General features: G+C 35.3%; 1 protein-coding gene across 3 annotated transcripts in view; it reads right to left on the bottom strand.

The window, feature by feature from the left end:
* Positions 1–15,456, bottom strand: part of MBD5 (methyl-CpG binding domain protein 5) — a 167,712-nt gene that overhangs the window by 143,513 nt on the left and 8,743 nt on the right. For 2 of the 3 annotated variants that reach the window (XM_058664466.1, XM_058664464.1), the window contains exon 1: positions 14,522–15,263. The exons of the other annotated variant lie outside the window; for it this stretch is intronic. The gene's annotated coding sequence lies outside the window, so the exon portion shown is untranslated. Of the gene's footprint in view, positions 1–14,521; positions 15,264–15,456 lie in introns of those variants that run through there. 3 annotated transcript variants of the gene reach the window in all.

Below are 15,456 nucleotides of genomic sequence, written 5' to 3'. Positions count from 1 at the left end.
ACCAAATTTTAATCAGGTCTCTCCAAGTCTTTGTTCAAGTTTTGTCCTTAGAGTGCATCTTTAGTCCAATTTTAGCAAGAATACTACTGTCTAAGCAATTCAGTGAAAACTGCTCATCTCTAATATCTGATCAGTTTCTCATTCCCCATCCTTAATATTTATCTCCCTGGCTTTATTTTTCCCCAATTCTATCACCTCAGTCAGTGCAGCCAGAATTTTCCTTATTCCTAATATTTCATCTGAGTAAGTTTTCATCTCTCATGACCACACCCTCCTCTTTGCGGTCCATTCCTATTTGTCCCATGGGAGATCTCATTGAGCCCAATATTTGTACAACTTTAAGTTCCTGCTGCAGCAACCCTTTGCATAAGACTTCTTTATTGTTTTTAATACATGTCATGAAAAGATTTTCTTTAAAATGGTCAGGTATGGTCAGGTATGGCAGCTATTAGACTTGGCAAGAATCTTTACAATCTCCACTGTGGAAGAAACTATTTGAATTTTGTTCCGATAAGATGCTAGAATAAATTGAATAATGCTAGGCCTTCTTAGCACAGAGGAACACTTCACTAAAGATATGTACTATTTCATGTCCCAGATGCTGGGGCTCAAATTGTGGCTCAGGCTCTTACCCACTGGTTAACTTCTGTACAATTTACCTAACTGTTCCCTGCCTCCATTTCTTCAACTGTGTAATGGGGGTAATAATATTATTATTTTCTTCAATGGACTACTGTGAATATTAAATGAGTTAATATACAAAATGCACTAAGAAATAATGCTTGGCACAGGAAGTACTATTTACGCGTTGTCATTATTGCTAGTGCTAATAGTATTATTGACAATGACTCTCTTATTTCCTGAGATTTTACACACCCAGAAATCACCGATGTTTACAGTATGAATGTATGTCTACCAAGAATCTCATAATATCAGCTAAAAGATTGATAAGGGCATTGAAAATACTACAGGATGGGTCAGTTTTTCAGCTTTGTGCCTTAAGTTCATTTATACCCTGTTGTCTGTTCATTACTATTAAAAATGTTTCTTTTGAGTTAAATAGTCCATTTTCTGTTACAAATAACAATAATGAAGAAAAGGGAGAAAAAAATTCAATGATTAATATTCACTATGTGTTATGCAATATTACAATGTACTGGAAGGTTTTAATAGGCTTAATCACACCATATTTAATTTTTTTGACAACCAAAAGTGATAATTTCATATGGTTTAACTTAGCATTTCCTTAAGACAAAGAATATATGCTTATATTTTTCTTAATTGATTTTCATACTTTGTCCATTAAAAATAATCAAGAAATGCTGTGACAGATAAGGTCAACAATGGCAGACAATGACTCTTACATAAACTGACATTCTGGAGCTGGGGAAACCCTCTTTGTCTCTACTTCTGATTGTTCTTGCCCCTGCTGTGCTGCCTTGGTGAGCAGGCTGGCCTGACTGGCGCTCACACGGACTCTGCCCTATCAACTGTGCATATATTACCCCACCAAATGCTGTGCCTTTGTTTGGGACATTGCTGTTTTCAAGGATGCTTGGAAAGGTTTTCTGGCATAATAACATTTTTCTTCAATACTCCAATGCTTTTGAATAACAAATGAAACACCAAATTGTTTGAGTTATTGCTCAATGTCTTTTGTAATGATTCGGGGGATTTGCTAAATTTCTAATGGTTGTGCTTATTAAAATCAGTGGCAGCTCCAATTATTCTGTTTGCCATCTGTAATCATTATTTCATTCTCTGACACCAACTAAAACACAAAAATACCTTCAAAATTTTATTTTTAATAGCAGACAATACTGTACAACGTATGAGAATAGAACCATATCATGCATATATTTTAATGTAGTATATCCTTTTCCTTTTGCTTTCAAAGAGTAAGATATAAGCAATCCCCTCTCCAAAAAACAACAAATAGAAATGCTTTAACATCTGGATGACAAGATAATCAAATTTCAGTTATCCAACTGTATGAAAGTGAATGGGCTTCACATCTTTAATTAATAATAATTATTAATAATAGCATGAAGTATGGAGAAAATTTGTCTTGGCAATGTTCTATTTCTTGGGTAGCTTTAATGGTTAAAATGCTGCTTAGTAGGGAAGGAAAATCTTCCTTCTGCATTGTTCTCAAAAGGAAAAATCAAGCATTAGTAGAACAACATGGCCAGAAGGCAGGGATAAACTTAGAATAACACAGAACCTCTTAACACCATGAGTAAATATCAAATCCAGGCAGAAAAATCACCAGTATTTCTCAACTCTATTCTCATGAAGCAATGGAAAAATCGTTTTTAAACACAAACCTGGAAATAGGTGGGCTGTTAAGCCACTGCTTCTGTCGTCCACATTTCATCTCCTAGTGCCTGGTTTGAGTCCTAGCTACTGTGCTCCTAATCCATCTAGCTGGTAATGTACATTCTGAGAAGATAGTAGATGAAGGCTCAGGTGCTTGGGTCCCTGTTACCTATGTGGGAGCCTGGGATAGTCTTGTGAATCCTAGCTTTAGCCTACCTCAGCTCTGGTAATTGTGGACAGTTGGGGGAGTGATCAAGAGGATAGAAGATATTTCTCCCTAACTGGCCCAATCATTTTGCCTTTCAAAAAAAATTAAGGCTTAAAAAAATACAAATTTGAGCTAAACATTTGGCAGTTACAAGGGCTCAACAGCAATAAAAATGTGTTCACAAGGTTTTGTAGAGCCGGTATGCTCCAAGTTGTTTAATTCCTCCATCAAATTATGATGGAGAATTTTGACAGCTTTCACCAGTTTATCTTCTGGAAGCACTATTCTTTCTGTTCCTCTATGTTCCCACCTAGCAATCTGGCTTCTTGCTATACCTTCTGTGTAGACTGCTTTTATCTTCTTTCTTGATTTAGTTAGTTCATATTCTACTGGAACTTTACTATAAGATAAAATTGCCTACTGCTACATTGGACTGTGAATAAAATGTTTTGTACGCACACAGAGAGGTGTTTTATTCAGTGCCTTCTGTCTTAGATTGAGCCAGCAATAGAAAAAAACTCATTAGAAAATTTCTGTAATTTCAGCAGAAAATAAATGTATTAAGGGATAGGAAGCAGCTATGGCATATCCTGGAGAGTAGAGTACAGAATCAGCTCTGGGGGCCACTCAACCAGGGAGGGAGCCTGAAGTGCACACTGCTGCTACTGTCAGGAAGCCACAGGACAGCTATTGCTACTAGAGTGATTGCTTCTGTTATGCCTGGAAAGCAGAAATGGCTGTGGCCATAACATTAAAATGAAGACAAAAAAAAAATGGATTCTCTAGTTTCTGTATTTTCATGTCTGTATTTTTTCCTTTAATGTCAATGTTGGGTATGTCTAACTGTTGGTGTCTTATTTATAGACTCATGGTCAGTGTGCAAAAGAGGCTGGGAATGAACACTGTCATTTTGAGCCTCTAAGGCAGAACATAGCACGAAATCAGATAAGGCAGGATACTACTAAACACAGAGAAGGGATGTGATATCACTCAGCCCTAAGTAATAACAGGTATCTAGTAGACTGGGAATAAAGAGAATTGAGAAAAAATTTTTTATAGAGTTAATGTTTCAGCTCATCTAGTTATTTTTGTTAAGGACAGATTTATCAGGTAAATTAAAAGCAACTGATTATATGACACTGCAGGCAGAGAAAAGGGAATGGGGATGGTTCTTATGTAGTTTTAGACCCAAGTGAAGAGGCACCCCAAATATAAAGTTAGGTGTGGATTAGGTTCCTAGCACCCCCAGTGGTGAGAATATTTTGTATTAATCACTTGGTAACATATAAATGTAAAAGTATCAATATATAAAATAAGTGGTATGTTTGGGTAAAGCAATAAGTTGTTGGTTTAGTACAAGTAGAAGACAGAGGAAAAAAACAGACTGAACAAACTGGGAAGGTCATGACTAGATTTTTCAGTTTAAATATACCGAATATCACAAATCAGAGAAACATATTTGTCTTTTGGGGTTTGGCTTATTTTACCTAACATAAGGAATGAGAAAAAAAGGACAATCAAATCTCACATCAGTACAATAAAACAAAGAATGAGTCTCCTAGTACAGAAAAGGATATGGAGAAGAAAAAAATCCTAACCAGTGAAACAATAAGCTAGACCTAGGAAGAGAGACAATATTGGCAAACTGTTAGACAAAGAAAAACAGAAAGAAGGATCAAATACATAAAATTTCAGATAGTCTGATATTTCAGAAATACAAAGGACTGTTGGAGATTACTTTAAATAATTATGCAGTGTGGCCTAGTGGCTAAGGTCCTCGCTTTGATCCCATATGGCCGCTGGTTCTAATCCTGGCAGCTCCACTTCCTCTCTATCTCTCCTCCTCTCAGTATATCTGACTTTGTAATAAAAATAAAATAAATCTAAAAAAAAATTATGCAGTAAGAAGTTCAACAAGCTAAAAGAAATGGAAAAATTCCTAGATTATTCATCTTTTCAAGATTGCATCATAAAGGAACAATGTCTAAATAGACCAACAATGAGTAGTGATACTAAATCAGTAATAAAAGATCTCTCATTGAAGAAAATTACTGTTGAATTACGCCAAACATTTAAAGAATCCTTCTTAAATTATTCCAAAATATAAAAGAAGTAATCCTTCCAAACTGATTCTTTGTAGTCTTATCAAGTAGTAGTATTTTGACACCAAAATCAGATAAAAAACACCAGAAAAGAAAGCTATATGCTGATATCTATCCTTGAAGAAAGTAGATGCAGAAACCCTCAAATATATAGTAAACTGAATCTAATTACATGGAAAATCTTATTCAGCATGCTTATATGGAATCCATCCCAGGGATGCAAAGATAGTTGAACATATTCAAATCAATCAGTGTGATTCACAACCTCAAGAGAATGACATAAAATAATCATACTATAATCTTAATAGATGTAGAAAAGGCATTTAATTCCTATATATCTGAGCAATTAGAGAGAGAAGAAATACACTTCAAAATAATAATAGCATAGAAAACAAGCCAACAGCTAACATCGCAGACAATGGGGAAAAAGTAAAGGCTTTCTCTCTTAAGTTTAAAAGAAGACAGTGATGCCCAATTACATGATTTTTATTCAAGACAGTACAAGATCCATTAGAGTAGTTAGAAAGGGAAAGAATGGAAAGATATCCAAAATGGCAAAGCAGTAGTGAGATCATTATTTGTAAATGGCATGATGCTACATACGAAAAGGCCTTGAAACTATACTCAAAAATCCATTAGAGATACTACACCTATTCAGCATAATTCTAGGATACAATCAATGCAAAAATCAGTAACAATGTCATACATCAAACATGATCCAGTAAAAAATAAATCAGAGAAGCATTTTTCAAGGGCTCTAAAAAACAGATACTTTGGAACAAATTTACCAAAATGGTAAAAGATCTTTAAAATGACAAGTATAAATGATTAAATAAATTGAAGAACACAAATAAATTAAAATCCAGAGTTCACAGATTTGAATAATCTTCATTATTAGAATGTCCATCCTACTCAAAATGATTTATAAATTCAAAATAATCCATAACAAAAATACAAGGCCCATTTTTCATAGTGGTAAACACTATCATAATTTGTATGGAACTACAAAATACCCCAAATAAACAAAACAATATTCAGCAAGTGAACAAAGCAGAGTAATTATACTAATTAATTTTAAAATATACTAAAAACCTATAATATTTAAGGCAGCATGATATATAGATATATGTTTTTAAAGATTTATTTTTCTTTTTGAGGCAGGAGGGAAGGATAGACAGAATGAAAGATTTTCTGTCTGTATGGGAAGTGGAGCAGTCGGTATACAAACCCACACCCATACAAGACCCCAGCACATGCAAGGTAAGGATGCAGCTACCAGGCCATCATGCCTGGCCTCGCATAGCTTTAGTTAAAATGATATATAGACCAAAGACAAAACATAGACTCAAAAAGTAAGCTCACGCATCAACAGAAACTGAATTTCAACAGAGGTTATAATACAAATACAAACTGGACACAGACTCTTTTCAAGAAATGGTTTTTGAAAAAGTGGATATCTACATACACAAGAATAAAACTCTATCCTATCATTCACCATGTTCAAAAATAAATTCAAAGTGGATTGGGGATTCCAAGATAAGACCTAAAATAATGAAACCACTAGAGGAAAACATAGGAGTACTTTAGGACATTGGATTGGGCCTGGATTGCTTGGATCAAACCTCAAAAGCATAAGAAAGAACAGGTTATAAATTTGAAAAGAAATTAACATCAGAAAACATATGAAATTTGTAGTATTCAATGGTAACAAACCAAATATTCCAGGTCAAAAAGTAGTAGAACATTTAAACAAATTGTTTTCAAAGACAGACAAATGGTCACAGGTTCATTAAAATATACACAACATCTCTAATCATCAGAGAAGCATAAATGAAACAATAATAACATACCACCTCATTTCAGTTAGACTGGCAATTATCAAACTGACAAAGGGTAGCAAATGTTGCTGGAGAAGTGTGGAAGAGGTAGCTCTTAAATACTGCTAGTGGGAGTTTAAATTGGGATAGCAACTGAGGAAAAAGTATAGAAGTTCCTCAATCTACTAACAACAGACCTACCACATGATCCAGCAATGTCATTATGAATGAAATTAGATCAATAACTCTTAACACACAGAAAAAAATCAATTCAAAACCAATTCAAACAATCAATTCAAGATGGATCAAATAACTAAGTTTAAGACCTGAGACTATGAAGCTGGTGGATGAAAATTTAGGGTAAATAGTCCAAGACACTGGTGTAGGTGATGGCTTTTTGGACAAGACCCAAAAGATAGGTAACTAAAGCAAAACTGAACAAATGGGCCTGTATGAAACTCAGGAGCTTTAACACCATAAAGGAAAGGAATGATGCACTAAAATTAGTAAAAGAAAAGAGAAAGAAGGATTGGGTTGCAGGGAGAGAAGAGGAGGAAGAGAGAAGGGAATATTGTTATGCTTTAAGAATTGTATCAAGATACTGAATCTGTTATAAACTAATTAAAATTTAAAAGTAATAATGGAAAAAATTCCATATATTTCAGTTTTCATAAAATAGTAATCAACTAGAAGACAGGATTTTCACAGCTTTTTGCTATAAAGAAATGCTAAATGTTTGAGGAAGTAGGCATATTTGACCTGATTGTACATTACATAATGTACTCATATAATGAAACATCAAAAGGAAATGTATAAATATGCACAACTGTTAAAATCTGTAAAACATTGCTGAAAGGAATTTAAAATACTTAAATGAATATAAAGACATGAAATCTCATATCTGAGCTATGTAAGATAGTGTATATTATTTCCCAAATTGATTTGCAAATTTAATGCAATCTCTATCAAAATACTTTCTAGCTTCATTGAAAAATTGGTACATCTATTTTAAAATTCACATGGAAATTGAAGGCACCCAGAATAGCAAAAACAATCTTTTATGATATAGTTTCATAGGCCCTGGGATTTCCCCTACCCTTTCCTTAAGTTAACCCCCCACCCCTCAGAGTTCTCCCATATCATTACAACAGCAAAGTTCCTTATAGTCATAAGTCATTCATTGCAGGCATGGACAACTGACAAACAGTCTAGCATTCGCATTGCTAAGACACATTCAACAGTTTGGGAGTACATCCTTGAAGTGGACGTAGATGCACACTGCACTGTAGCCTCACATCTAGACATGTCAGTTTCCACTACACAGTCACTGTATATCTCCCCAAGTGGAAAACCACAACAAAATCAACAAGAAAAAAAAAAAAAAACCAGAAACTTACAATGCCATAAAGTTAGACAACATGCCACTGGATAGGATAGTGTCCATTACACAGTTACTATACATCCCCTCACATTAAAAGCCACAAAACAAAATCAACAATAGGAAGAAAAAAAGAAATTAAAAAATGCCATAAAGTTAAATGACATGCTGCTGAATGGCTAATGTATCACAGAAGAAATGAAAAAGAAAATCCAAGAACCTTCTTGAAGAAAATGATGCTACTGTATGATCCATGAGTCAATGAAGAATTTACTGAGAAAAAAGTATCTTGAAGAAATGAAACTAAAAACAAAAACATCAAAATCTGAGATATAGTTTCCACTGATTTTTGTTGGTGAGATGTATCTCCTGTAGGCAACAAATAAATGGGTTTTGTGTTTTTAACCCAATCTACTACTAATAATGCTTGATTGCTAAGTTTAAGTCATTTACATTTAATTTGGTACTGTCATTTAGCAACGGATTGTTCACTGATTTAGTCTTCTGTTGTTATTTTACTGGGATGTTCTTCACATTTACCTTTGGTTTTGGTAGGTGCGATTTCTTTTCTCAGTCAAGAGAATTTCCTTAACTAATGTTTGTAGGGCAGGTTTGGAAGAGGTATATTTTTTAAAACTTTTCGTCACTGTGGAAGAATTTCATTTCATTTTCAAAAACAAAGGAAAGCTTTGCTGGATACATTATTCTGAGCCAATGATTTTTTTTGCTTTTAGAATCTGGAAAATGTCACTCCATTCTCTTCTGGCCTAGAACGTTTACTGTGAGAGATCTGCTGTGAATTTAATTACCAGGTTTTTTTCATGTGCACATTTAAGCATCTTTTCCTTATGTTCGATTAAAGAAAGTTTGATTATCATTTGTCTTGGTGAAGATCGCTTTTGATCAACTCTATTAGGAGTTCTTTGTCCCTCCTGTATTCTCTTTCCCAATTCTCTCTCCATATTAGGGAACTTTTCGTTTATTATTTCTTTGAATATATCTTTAAACCCAGCTTCTCTTTCTGCACCTTCTGGAACTCCCGTAACTCTTACCTTTGGCCTTTTACCAGTGTCTCTTGATTCTTGAATACTTGTTTTAGCTTGATCCTGCTCTGCTTCCAGCTTTTTAATTGTTTCTCCACTGTGACCAGAAATATCTTCCAATTCTGAGATTCTTTCTTCTGCCTCATTCATTCTATTTTGGAGACTTTCCACTGAATTTTAATTTGCTCTATTACATCCTTCATTTCCAATAAATCAGCTTGATTTTGTCTCAGTATTGCTATTTCCTGTTTGACATATTCCTTAAATTCCTGCATGTGCTTCTCATTGTTGATAAGAAGCTTTATAACAAGTGTTTTGAATTCTGTATCCCCCATTTGCTTGATGTCTTCCTTAGTTAACTCTGAGGTTGGCAAAGGCTTTTGCTCCTTTGCACGGGAATCTTCAGTAACATTCACTGGGGGTTTGGATTGTGAAATCCACCCTGTCCCCGCACCTCGTGTTTGGGATTTGCTGCTCTTTCTCTACTCCTTGTCACATCAAACAAAGCAGCAGGACAGGCAGTTCTTTGTCTGGGTTCACCTGAGTTCCTGGTGAACTCTCCTTCCCACCTGGTTGCTTGTGGAGTTCCAGCCGCTGGTGCAGTTCAGATCACTACTGGTTGAATGCTGCTGGGATGTCTGGTCACTGCAACACCACCCTGTTGTTTCCGCTGCTTTCCTGTGTTCATCAGTCTCCAGGTACCCCTCTGCTGTTGGTATGTCCTCTCCTATATCCTGGAATGTGCCCCTTCTGCTTCACCCTGGATAATGCTTCTCTGTCTGTTTAAATGTATCCTCACCCTATTCCACCATCTTGATTCCCCTCCTTGATTTCATACTTAAGAAAGCTATTTTTAATATAGTGTTATACTGGCACACAGACATACAGATCAATATAATGGAACTGAAAATTCAGGAACAAACTCTTATATTTATGGACAACAGAATTCCAAGGAAATTCACTTGAGAGAGAATTGTCTTAAACAAACATGGCTATGACAACTAAATACCCACAACCAAAATGTAAGTTCATTCTTCACATCATCCTTGAAAATTATGCATTGGTGTTTCATAAGCACTTCTACAAACGTTCTGAAGACCCCTAATAAGCAAGGATTTAAAAATACTTTGCATTAAGATAGACTGGCTTTGTTTCCATTTTCCATGTATTTTTGAAGTATCTTTAGTTTTAAAAAGTACAGCTATACTAGCACCTGCAGGATAAGCACCAATCGTGTCTGAAATAAAAATCTGATATGTGTTGGGTTTCAGAAAAAGAAGTTTTTGGCAAGAGGGTTAGAGCATCTACTTAATACAATAGTTAGGGCTCACCATACTTGGTTGGCCAAGTTGAGAGAGACCATTCTGGCTTGTCTTGGAAGAAAAAAAATGAAAAGGAAACAATGAGTAGCACAGGAGTCCAGAGTTGCCACATTGTAAGTGGAAGAACTTTCAGGTTAATTTTGATAAGAGTGTTAAGGCACAAATGTGAACCTAATTGTGAATCTGATCAGACACACAGTATTCTGAAGTTCTTCCAGTTTTTCTTCTTTCTGTAACCATTAATGTTCTAAAATCTGATAAAATGCAGTGATCTAATTTATTGTTTAAACATTTACTCACTTGAAAGAGGTGAGATCAAGAGGGAGAGAGAATGAATAAATGAATATGAAAATTTCAATTCACTGTTTTACTTCTTGAATGGCTGCAATGGTTGAAGCTTGCTCAGACTAAAACCAGGAGCCCACAATTTCATCCATCCTTATTTCTAATTTTAAGAAGCAAGTTTTGGGGACAGTGTTTTGAGGCAAAGGATTAAGGTGATGCTTGAGATGTATGACCCATATGTTTTGCCTATGATTCAGTTCCAGCAACTCCATTTTTTATGGGTGAACCAAAGAATAAAAGATTCCCTCTGTCTCTCCCCCTTTCTCTAGCACTCTGCTTTTCAAATAATTAAGTATATCTCAACAACAACAAAAGTATTTGGTTGGCATTGTGGTGTAGCAGGTGAAGCTGTTTCTGTGATACCAGTGTCCCATTATGGGAGCTCTTCAATATCCAGCTGCTCCACTTCCAATCCAATTTCTGATTAACGGTCTAGAAAAGCAGTTGAAAATGGCTCAAGTGTTTGGTCAACCCAAGTGGGAGACTCAGAGAAAGTTCCTGTGTCCTGGCTTTGACCTGGCCCAGTCAAGGTCATTGCAGCTAACTGGGGAGTGAATCAGTTGATGGAAGATCTCATTCACTCTCTCTACAGCTGTGACCTTCAAATAAATATATCATGAAAAAAAATATATAACAAAGAATGTATTCTAAACATTCATGATATATGTTTGTTAATCTTTCTCAAGTTATCGGAAGGTGCACATGTATGTGGGTACTTCAAAATGTTTGCCGGAAAATGGAGTTAAAAGGTAAGTTTATAATTTCTTTTTGTGGCAGGTGGGCTGGCATCTAATATCAGAGTGCTAGTTAAAGTCCCACTAAACTGCTTCTGCTCCAGCAGCCCACTAATAAGCCTGGAAAGGCAGCAGAAAATGAGCCAAATGTTTGGGTCCCTACAACTTGTGTGAGGAAACAGGACAGAGTCCTGGCTTCTGGCATAGAACTATCCCAGACCTGACTTCTGCAGCCGTTTGAGGAGTGAGTCAGTGGATGAAGGATCCTTCTCATTTTCTTTCCATCACTCAGCCTTTCAAATAAAAAACAAAAACAGCAAAAACAAAACAAAATAAACACACACACACACACACACACATACACACACAAAACCACACACACATACCAAAATATGCAGGCTTATTTTTGTATAAAACAATTTTTAAATGCATGGATAGCATTTTAAAAGTATGTATTTTTTATGAACTTTCTGAATAATTCTCACATGCATGGATTGTGCATTCTTTTGCACCAAAAATAAACTGACCTTGAAATTTTATTTTCCTGAACTTCTAAAGAATTCCTCTATGAGGGCCAGTGCAGTGACCCAGGGTCTAAATCTCTGCTTTGCATGCACCTGGATCCCATATGGTGCCAGTTATGTCCTGGCTGTTCCACTTCCCATACAGCTCCCTGTTTATGGCCTGGGAAAGCAGTGGAGGATGACCAAAAGCCTTGGGACCATGTACGTGTGGGAGACCCAGATAAAGCTTCTGGCTTCCGGCTTTGGATTGGCTCAGCTATGGCTGTTCCAGCTGTTTGAGGAATGAACGACTAGATGGAAGATCTTTCTATTTCTCCATCTCTCTGCATATAAGCCTTTCCAATAAAAAATGAATAAATCTAAAAAAGGACTCTTCTATACATTCTCTTGGGATACAATTTATACTTATATGTAACGTAATACAACATGATTCAAAGTCAATACTGAGAAAGAAATGTGGTATCATGAAGATAATGAAAGCGGTATGTGAACTCCACTCAAGTCATACACAGTAACCAAAGACTGAAATACAGAACATCAATGAGGATGATGCTTTTAGGAGAATAATTTGAATAACTTGAATATCAAAAGGTTGGAGGGACAGTATGAAAAATTGAAAAAAATTTATGGTTAATTTTGCCAAAAAGGAAACTTTTCAAGATTGTGTTAGGACGTTAAATATTAAGGACAGAATATCATTAATTAAAAGTTACACAAAAGGAAACAAAAATATCATTCATCCTTTTGTGGCTTTCATTTTTCCCACAGCTAAAATTTTTTATCAGTATTTAGGCAGACTTTTTTTTCATAGTTTTCATAATAAAACATTTATCCCCCAATTTCATGCTTCTGGTATTTACTAGGAATCTATTATTTCCATTACATTGTGACTTTTTTTTTCTGGTAGCAATTATTCTTAGACAACAATTAGAAAAATACAGGAAGAATCATAAAAAGAATCTAGATTCTTATAAAATGAGTACAGCCAGATCAAGTGAATGCCCTTTAGACACAGATACTAACTTTAATAGGCTCATAAAGAAAACACCCATTGTTCTAATATTCCAAAGAAGTGTTCTTTATCTGTAATCTGTGTATATACCATGATAGATTTCAATGCAAAGCATGTAAGAATTAGGGGAAACAAGTGATGAAAGCTCACCTAAATCAACAGGGATCGGATCTGTAAAGTCTAGATTAAAATCAATGAGAAGCTAAGTCAACTCATCAGCTCAGAGATCAAAACGCAGAAGACATATGATCATAACTCTGATTAACCTTGCTGCAACAATTTTTAGCAATGGAATTTTTTTGTAGATGTGGAATAAAACTCACATAATCCAGACATGAAATAATCAACATATCAGGTAAAAAAGTAAGAAGTATTTTGGAAGTGATAAAAATCAGTAAGTTTCCCAAGAAGTTAAAAAAAAAATTCATCTAAAAAAAGGAAAGAGCTCCACATTGTAAGTCCAACAACTAAAACCAGTAACAGATTTCAGATTCATATGAACACTTTAATCATAACTATAATTTATAAGCAAAAATTTTTAATCATTACATGTGCATCTCAAGACAATGAGATTTTGGCAAGTGCTAATAATAAAACTTATAAACACTTTGGCCTAATTACATACTATTTGTGAGACTTAGCGGACAAAAATAATGTAGTGTGATATAAAAATGTATTAATCAGAATAGAATGCACAACCCTATCATCAATAGCTGCTGTGACACTAAAGGAATCTATGGCCAAATATTCTCATCATTCAAGAAAAGCTAGAGATTTGGATTTTAATGTATTATATCTCAACTTTGGAAGATTATGTAAAGCTCATGATACAAACCTGTTGGCTGAATTTGGCCCAAAGGTTAGTGGTTTTGAAATCTGACATAAAAGAATTTCATATTGGTATGGCCTTTTTACACACAGAAAAAGGATAGATGACAGTTTTGCCCGGTTTTTCATGTCAATTCCATTAATACTATTCTTTCTTTTAGTAAATTTACAAATGGAAATATACAAGTATAAGAACATTCCAATCAGCTTTTATTTCCAAATGTTTTGATACTAGGCGGGAAGCAGAAGAGAAAAGTTATATGTGCAGGGGAACCTATGAACACCTACTAAAGAACAGTTAAACTTCTCCATTTCTACCATGGTGGAGACTCTAGTCCTCTGCTTTTCTTTGGTTTTGTCTTATTCAGATTGACAGACTGCTGTAAACTAAGCTGTCTATTTGTTCCAGGAGCAGATGGGGAAAGTAGCTGCTACAAAGTGTGATTAAAATATGAAGCCTCTGTTTAGTATTTATTTTTCTTTTTAAGCTTCAGATTTTAGGCTTAAGCAACTTTAATCAAGGGAAGAAGAGCCAGACAGCTGCTGCAACTGCTTATGTTAATGCATGCAGAATAATATGACAACAAACACACAGCAAACAAATAACCAACTCTATCTTCTGCCAAGGCTGTGAGGTAAAAGCCACTCGTATTATTGGCGGAATGCAGATTGCAGATATAACCAGTGTGGAGGGTAACTACTCACCATGTATCAAAATAAAAAATGTGTGTATTAACTATTTTGCTTTCTGATTATGATGGTGGTTACAGAAGTCTATGTGCACGTTACATTTACAGAACACAGGACAAGTGGCAAGTGCAGCTGTGAAGATGCTACTTGGGATGCTCACATCCCACCCCTGAGTGCCTGACTTCCAGTTCTGGCTCACCTTCTGATTCCAGCTTCCTTCCAGTGAGCATTTCTGGAGGCAGCAGGTGATGGCCAACATACTTGGGACCCCATCACCAATGTGGCAGAAAGGACGTAGTTCAAAGCTCACATTTCAAGTTGGCTTGGTCCTGGCCCTGGTTCTTCATGGCATGTGGACAGCAAACTACTGGATGAGAAATCCCTGTTTTGATTGACTCAGGCATTTAAAATACATAAAGAAATAAAAATTATAGTGAATTGGAATAAAAATAAATAAAAGGGAATGAAAATTTTAAAAAAGAAAAAGAAAATGAACATAGCACATAGGCATCAAGTGTGTGTTGGTCATTTACAGGTTAATAGTCTCAATAAAATTTCTACCCATGATACCATCTAATTTTATAATCATTCAATTCAGATTAGGTATTCACCTCCATTCTTTACAGTGGGACATAGGGGGGAGCTCACCGACAGGTGAGGTGATTTGCTCAAAGTCACATGTCAAGAATGACATAGTCCAAACTAGCCCCAGGTCTGACTGCACAACTCCATGAATAGGTTCCTCCTCTGATGTCACTACTATCTGTTGTTTTGAGATGAGTGAAACAATAAGAAAATGAAAAAAAAAAAAGCATTTACTCTAAGACTCAGTAATCCTACCTCTGGAAATTTATTCTGTGAATAGCTTGCATGTGTATAAAATGACAGCACTCAAATATATTCACCAAACCAATGCTTAACTCAAGTGTTCCTCCATTTGTGGCTACTTAAATAAACCATGGCATATACTTGTAATGAGATACTATGCAGCTTCAGGGGGGAATGAGGCTCTAATGAACTGAGTTTCAGCCATACTTCTGCATAACTTATCTTTATATTACAAGTATAATATATGAAAATTATTCCGTTAAAAAGTGAAAAATAACATTTTCAGTTAATGCTACCATTTGTATA

This window comes from Ochotona princeps, chromosome 5 (genome assembly GCF_030435755.1).
Source record: "Ochotona princeps isolate mOchPri1 chromosome 5, mOchPri1.hap1, whole genome shotgun sequence".
Lineage (NCBI taxonomy): Eukaryota > Metazoa > Chordata > Mammalia > Lagomorpha > Ochotonidae > Ochotona > Ochotona princeps.
Note: the sequence above shows the minus strand (reverse complement) of the source record. Positions and strands in the feature narration are given on the sequence as shown.